This window comes from Rhipicephalus microplus, unplaced genomic scaffold (assembly GCF_043290135.1).
Source record: "Rhipicephalus microplus isolate Deutch F79 unplaced genomic scaffold, USDA_Rmic scaffold_232, whole genome shotgun sequence".
Lineage (NCBI taxonomy): Eukaryota > Metazoa > Arthropoda > Arachnida > Ixodida > Ixodidae > Rhipicephalus > Rhipicephalus microplus.
The window spans coordinates 21,902-29,819 of NW_027464803.1; the positions used below are offsets into that span (position 1 = coordinate 21,902).

A 7,918-nucleotide genomic window follows, 5' to 3' on the forward strand; every position below is an offset into this window, starting at 1 on the left:
TTGCCACAGTCTTCCCGGTGGTGCCGCACCCGGGCTCGCCCCGGCAGACGCGTTTTTTTTTTCTTTCGCCCCGGCAGACGTGGTTCCCCCCCCCCCCCTTTTCGCTCGCCCCGGCTGACGAGGTTTTCGCGCCGCCCCAGCTGACGCAGTTTTCGCGCCGCCCCGGCTGACGCGGTTTCGTGCCGCCCCGGCTGACGCGGTTTTCGCGCCGCCCCGGCTGACGCGGTTTTTGCGTCGCCCCGGCTGACACGGTTCGGACTTTGCACTTTTCGGCTGTGCCTGGCTGGCGGCCCACTCACTCGATCGCCATGTCTGTTTGCCACAGTTTTCCCGGTGGTGCCGCACCCGGGCTTGCCCCGGCAGACGCGTTTTTTTTTTTTCTTTTCGCCCCGGCTGACGCAGTTTTCGCCCCGCCCCGGCTGACGCGGTTTCGTGCCGCCCCGGCAGACGCGGTTTTTTGCGCCGCCCCGGCTGACGCGGTTTTTGCCGCCCCGGCTGACGCAGTTCGGACTTTGCACTTTTTGGCTGAGCCTGGCTGGCGGCCCACTCACTCGATCGCCATGTCTGTTTGCCACAGTTTTCCCGGTGGTGCCGCACCCGGGCTCGCCCCGGCAGACGCGTTTTTTTTTTCCTTCGCCCCGGCAGACGTGGTTCCCCCCCCCCCCTCCGTCTTTCTTTTTGTTTTTTTTTTTCGCCGCGGCTGAAGTGGATTTTTCGGTGCCTCGACGCCCCGGTAGTCGCGGTTTTTCCGTTTCCGCACGGCCCCGGCTGACGCTGCTCGGTCACAGTCGCCTTTTGTGAGGATTGCAGACTTCTTGAGCGCGGGTGTTTTTTTTTTGTTGTTGTTGTTGTTTTATTACGCATTCGCTCCAGCAGACGCTGTTTAGACTTTTTGTTTCCTCTTTTATCCTGCGACGAGGTGACGAGGTTTATTCGGTGCCCCGCCGCCCCGGCTGAAGTGATTTTTCCTGTCCCGTGCCGCCCCGGCTGACGCGGTTGGGACTTCGCGTTTGTTCGGCCGCCACGGGTTTTGGCGCACTCGCTCGGTTGCTTGTTGTTGCCACTTGTTGCGAACCCAGGTTTCTTGAGCGAGCGCGGGCGTTTTTTCTTCCTTTCTTTCTTTGTTCTATGTGTTAGCGAATCGGCCTTTAATATCACACGAGGACTCACAACCAACAATTTTCAGTTTGAAGTGTAAAAAATCTGCAGGTGTTGACGTAACTGACTTGCCCCGTACCCTTGAGTACATCCATGAAGTTCTCGTAGTACTACTAAATCGCATTATTCCAAGTGGAGAAATTCCCATAAACTTGCAAACCTCTACACGAAAATCGGTGCGCGTGATAAAGTTGAAAATTATCGTCCGATATCAAATGTGCCTTCTATAACACAAATTCTAGGAAAAAAAAAAAAACACTTGTTCGCCGTTTTCTGCGCCGTGACTGGCAGCACTCCGGCGAAGCGAAACGGGGTCGATTCGAGCACGATATCGGCGTCTTTCGACGTGCTCGCCGGCGACCGTCGCACGAGTACGTCGCACGAGCGCGTCTGCCGGGGCGCCGTTTGCGAAGCCGACGCAAAAGTGGGAACCGCCGCTCGGATGATCGCCGCTTTCGGCAGAGTGAGTGTTGGCACTCCGGGGAAGCGAAACAGCGTGAATGCGCCCACGAAATCGGCGTATTTTGAAGTGCCCGCCGGCGACCGTCGCACGAGTACGGTAAACCGCGTCAGCCGGGGCGTAGTTCGGGACGCCGACGAAAAAGTGGGAAGCGCAACTCGGATCTTCGCCGTTTTTGCAGGAGTGAGTGGCGGCCCTCCTGCGAGACCAAGAAGCATCGATTCGTGCACGAATTCGGCGCCTTTCGACGTGATCGCCGGCGACCGTCGCTCGAGTAGGGCAAACCGCGTCTGCCGGGGCGGGCTTCGGGACGCCGATGCGAAAGTGGGAAACGCTGCTCGGATGTTCGCCGTTTTTGGCCGAGTGAGTGCTGGCACTCGGGCGAAGCCAAACGGGGCCGATTACGGCACGATATCGGCGTCTTTCGACGTGCCCGGCGGCGACCGTCGCACGAGTACGGTAAACCGCGTCAGCCCGGGCGGAGTTCGGGACGCCGATGCGAAAGTGGAGAACGCCGCTCGGATCTTCGCCGTTTTTGGAGGAGTGAGTGGCGGCACTCCGGAGAAGCCAAGGAGCGCCAATTAGCGCACGATATCGGCGTCTTTCGACGCGCTCGCCGGCGACCGTCGAACGAGTAGGGCAAACCGCGTCTGCCGGGGCGGGGTTTACGACGCCGACGCAAAAGTGGGAACCGCCGCTCGGATGTTGGCCGTTTTTGGCAGAGTGAGTGCTGGCACACCGGCGACGCGAAAGAGCGCGAAAGCGCCCACGAAAGTGGCGTATTTGGACGTGCTTGACGGCGACCGCTGCAGGAGTACGAAAAACCACGTCAGCCGGGGCGAGCGACCCACGGCGGTCTGGGTGCTTATCGCTGCTATTATAGGGGCACCCCGGCAGACGCAGAAAAAAAAAATTTTTTTTCGACCTTCTTTTTTGCTGGTCGAGCTCGGGTAACCCAGGTCGCAATGGGAGCCGCGCACGAAAGCGGCGTCGCGAGACGCGTTCGCGGTCGCTAGTCGCACGAGCTCGGCAACCGCGTCAGCCGGCGCGGAGTTCGGGATGCCGACGGCTAAGTGGGTACCGCTGCTCGGATGTTCGCCGTTTTTGGCCGAGTGAGTGCTGGCACTCCGGCGAAGCGAAACGGGGCCGATTCGGGCACGATATCGGCGTATTTCGACGTGCTCGCCGGCGACCGTCGCACGAGTACGGCAAAGCGCGTCTGCCGGGGCGAGGTTTGCGATGCCGACGAAAAAGTGGGAAGCGCCGCTCGGATCTTCGCCGTTTTTGCAGGAGTGAGTGGCGGCCCTCCTGCGAGACCAAGAAGCATCGACTCGCGCACGATATCGGTGTCTTTCGACGTGCCCGCCGGCCACCGCCGCACGAGTACGGCAAACCGCGTATGCCGGGGCGGGGTTGGCGACGCCGACGCAAAAGTGGGAACCGCCACTAGGATGTTCGCCGTTTTTGGCAGAGTGAGTGCTGGCACACCGGCGACGCGAAAGAGCGCGAAAGCGCCCACGAAAGTGGCGTATTTGGACGTGCTTGACGGCGACCGCTGCAGGAGTACGAAAAACCACGTCAGCCGGGGCGAGCGACCCACGGCGGTCTGGGTGCTTATCGCTGCTATTATAGGGGCACCCCGGCAGACGCAGAAAAAAAAAATTTTTTTTCGACCTTCTTTTTTGCTGGTCGAGCTCGGGTAACCCAGGTCGCAATGGGAGCCGCGCACGAAAGCGGCGTCGCGAGACGCGTTCGCGGTCGCTAGTCGCACGAGCTCGGCAACCGCGTCAGCCGGCGCGGAGTTCGGGATGCCGACGGCTAAGTGGGTACCGCTGCTCGGATGTTCGCCGTTTTTGGCCGAGTGAGTGCTGGCACTCCGGCGAAGCGAAACGGGGCCGATTCGGGCACGATATCGGCGTATTTCGACGTGCTCGCCGGCGACCGTCGCACGAGTACGGCAAAGCGCGTCTGCCGGGGCGAGGTTTGCGATGCCGACGAAAAAGTGGGAAGCGCCGCTCGGATCTTCGCCGTTTTTGCAGGAGTGAGTGGCGGCCCTCCTGCGAGACCAAGAAGCATCGACTCGCGCACGATATCGGTGTCTTTCGACGTGCCCGCCGGCCACCGCCGCACGAGTACGGCAAACCGCGTATGCCGGGGCGGGGTTGGCGACGCCGACGCAAAAGTGGGAACCGCCACTAGGATGTTCGCCGTTTTTGGCAGAGTGAGTGCTGGCACTCCGGCGAAGCGAAAGAGCGCGAATGCGCCCACGAAAGTGGCGTGTTTGGACGTGCTTGACGACGACCACCGCAGGAAAACGAAAAACCACGTCAGCCGGGGCGAGCGACCCATGGCGGTCTGGGTGCTTATCGCTGCTATTATAGGGGCACCCCGGCAGACGCAAAAAAAAAAAAAATTTTTTTTCGACATTCTTTCTTGCTCGTCGACCTCGGGTGACCCAGGTCGCAGTGGGAGCCGCGCACGAAAGCGGCGTCGCGAGACGGCTTCGCGGTCGCTAGTCGCACGAGCTCGGCAACCGCGTCTGCCGGGGCGGAGTTCGGGACGCCGACGGCTAAGTGGGAACCGCCGCTCGGATGTTCGCCGTTTGTGGCCGAGTGAGTGCTGGCACTCCGGCGAAGCCAAACGGGGCCGATTCCGGCACGATATCGGCGTCTTTCTACGTGCTCGCCGGCGACCGTCGCACGAGTACGGCAAAGTGCGTCTGCCGGGGCGGGGTTTGCGACGCGTACGCAATAGTGAGAACCGTCGCTCGGATGTTCGTCGTCTTTCGCCGAGCCAGTGCTGGCACTCCGGCGAAGCCGAACGGAGCCGATTCGGGCACGATATCGGCGTCTTTCCACGTGCTCGCCGGCGACCGTCGCACGAGTACGGTAAACCGCGTCAGCCGGGGCGGAGTTCGGGACGCCGATGCGAAAGTGGGAAGCGCCGCTCGGATCTTCGCCGTTTTTGGAGGAGTCAGTGGCGGCACTCCGGTGAAGCCAAGGTGCGCCAATTCGCGCACGATATCGGCGTCTTTCGACGTGCCCGCCGGCCACCGTCGCACGAGTACGGCAAACCTCGTCTGCCGGGGCGGGGTTTGCGACGCCGACGCAAAAGTGGGAACCGCCGCTCGGATGTTCGCCGTTTTTGGCAGAGTGAGTGCTGGCACTCCGGCGAAGCGAAAGAGCGTGAATGCGCCCACGAAAGTAGCGTATTTGGACGTGCTTGACGGCGACCGCCGCAGGAGTACGAAAAACCACGTCAGCCGGGGCGAGCGACCCACGGCGGTCTGGGTGCTTATCGCTGCTATTATAGGGGCACCCCGGCAGACGCAGAAAGAAAAAAAAAAAAAATGGGGACATGGCGTGCGTCACCGTGCGGCTTCGCAGCGTTGCCGAAGTCGCCGAGCCCTTCGACTGAGCCGAACGGCGGACAGGGAACGTTGGTCGGCCGTTCTAACCTGTCGGTGCCACGCCGAGACGTCGTTAAGGAAAACCGCGTCGTGGGCCTCTACGACGCCGTCGAGTCGTTGTACGTTTGGTGTCCAGCGTGTCGGCGGCGAGTAGCGGACACGTCGTTCACGACTTCGGTCTTTCGCAGTCGACGCGAACTTGCGGAGAGTCGTGGTGCCTCACGTTTTCGGCAGAAACCGCGGCGGAATTTTCCCGTGCGTGCGCGCACGACCTCGGTGCTGTGCCGTCAGCGTAGTGTTGCACAAACTCGTGGCCTACCCAAGGTGCGGTACGTTTGCGGCCGTATCCTCGGTGGGAATTTCGTGAGTAGGGTCGCAAATTCTACGACCTCGGCGGGTTTGAGAGCGACGTAGACTTGTGGCACGCTCAACGTGCCACACGTTTCGGGGCACACCCGCGGTGAAATTTTCTCGAGTACGCTCGTATTAGTGCCCAAGGAGGTCTGGGTACTTATCGCTGCTATTATGTGGGGGTTCTCGTGAGCGGCGTACGCGAAAGCGACCGGGTGTCTGATATGCGGCGGGCTTCGGCCTCGTCAAGCGTGTCCTCGGGTCTGCTCCAGGGGAATCCACGGCAGTCGTCTGCAGCCTCATCCGCTTGATGCGTTAGGGGCTGGTTGTCGGACGGTGCCGTTTTACCACGATATCGAGGTGTGTTCCGTGTCGTCCTCGGGCGATTCAGATGCGAAAGCGCCGAAGACGCGGGCGTGACCCGTCGTCTGGCGGCTTTGCAGTCTCGGCTCCGTTGCTAGTTCCGGCCGGTCCACCGACAGTGCAGCGGGCTTGGGCAACCCGCACGGCGCGACCGAGTCGATGCAACGAAAAAGAGCGAGCATGAACGTGCTTCTTGCCGCACGGCTCCCACTCGTCTTTCGGGAAGGTTGTGCCGTAGCGAGCTCGAACGCCGTCATCTCGGAGTGCAAAATAAGCGTGTTGGGGCGCCTGAAGGTGGCCTCCGCCGCACACAGACTGCGTCCGGCCCGCCGAAGGCGAGGACGGACGCGCAGTCGAACGATTACCTGGTTGATCCTGCCAGTAATCATATGCTTGTCTCAAAGATTAAGCCATGCATGTCTAAGTACATGCCGAAATAAGGCGAAACCGCGAATGGCTCATTAAATCAGTTATGGTTCCTTAGATCGTTTCTTCCTACTTGGATAACTGTGGCAATTCTAGAGCTAATACATGCAGTGAGCCTGGAGCCCTTTGGGTAACGGGTGCTTTTATTAGACCAAGATCGATCGGGTTTCGGCCCGTATTGTGTGGTGACTCTGGATAACTTTGTGCTGATCGCATGGCCACGAGCCGGCGACGTTTCTTTCAAGTGTCTGCCTTATCAACTTTCGATGGTAGGTTACTTGCTTACCATGGTTGTTACGGGTAACGGAGAATCAGGGTTCGATTCCGGAGAGGGAGCCTGAGAAACGGCTACCACATCCAAGGAAGGCAGCAGGCGCGCAAATTACCCACTCCCGGCACGGGGAGGTAGTGACGAAAAATAACAATACGGGACTCTTTTGAGGCCCCGTAATTGAAATGAGTACACTCTAAATCCTTTAACGAGGATCAATTGGAGGGCAAGTCTGGTGCCAGCAGCCGCGGTAATTCCAGCTCCAATAGCGTATACTAAAGCTGCTGCGGTTAAAAAGCTCGTAGTTGGATCTCAGTTCCAGACGAGTAGTGCATCTACCCGATGCGACGGCTCGGACTGAACATCATGCCGGTTCTTTCTTGGTGCACTTCGTTGTGTGCCTCGAGATGGCCGGTGCTTTTACTTTGAAAAAATTAGAGTGCTCAACGCAGGCGAGTCGCCTGAATAAACTTGCATGGAATAATAGAACAAGACCTCGTTTCTGTTCTGTTGGTTTTTGGAGTACGAGGTAATGATTAAGAGGGACGGACGGGGGCATTCGTATTGCGGCGCTAGAGGTGAAATTCTTGGACCGTCGCAAGACGAACTACTGCGAAAGCATTTGCCAAGAATGTTTTCATTGATCAAGAACGAAAGTCAGAGGTTCGAAGGCGATCAGATACCGCCCTAGTTCTGACCATAAACGATGCCAACCAGCGATCCGCCTGAGTTACTCAAATGACTCGGCGGGCAGCTTCCGGGAAACCAAAGTATTTGGGTTCCGGGGGAAGTATGGTTGCAAAGCTGAAACTTAAAGGAATTGACGGAAGGGCACCACCAGGAGTGGAGCCTGCGGCTTAATTTGACTCAACACGGGAAAACTTACCCGGCCCGGACACTGGGAGGATTGACAGATTGAGAGCTCTTTCTTGATTCGGTGGATGGTGGTGCATGGCCGTTCTTAGTTGGTGGAGCGATTTGTCTGGTTAATTCCGATAACGAACGAGACTCTAGCCTATTAAATAGGTGCGGGGTTCCCAGCACCTTACAACCTTCTTAGAGGGACAAGCGGCTCCTAGCCGCACGAAACAGAGCAATAACAGGTCTGTGATGCCCTTAGATGTCCGGGGCCGCACGCGCGCTACACTGAAGGAAGCAGCGTGTCTTTATCCCTGTCTGAAAAGACTGGGTAACCCGTGGAACTTCTTTCGTGATTGGGATAGGGGCTTGCAATTGTTCCCCTTGAACGAGGAATTCCCAGTAAGCGCGAGTCATAAGCTCGCGTTGATTACGTCCCTGCCCTTTGTACACACCGCCCGTCGCTACTACCGATTGAATGATTTAGTGAGGTCTTCGGACCGATGTCCGGCGCGGCCTTTCGGTTGCGCCGGTCTGTTGGAAAGATGACCAAACTTGATCATTTAGAGGAAGTAAAAGTCGTAACAAGGTTTCCGTAGGTGAACCTGCGGAAGGATCATTA

General features: G+C 58.8%; 1 non-coding gene across 1 annotated transcript; it reads left to right on the top strand.

Annotated features, from left to right (window-relative positions):
- Nucleotides 1-6,103: 6,103 nt before the first annotated feature.
- LOC142792708 (small subunit ribosomal RNA) lies at nt 6,104-7,918 on the top strand. Its single transcript, XR_012891151.1, has one exon. It is a non-coding gene; the product is annotated as a small subunit ribosomal RNA (ribosomal RNA).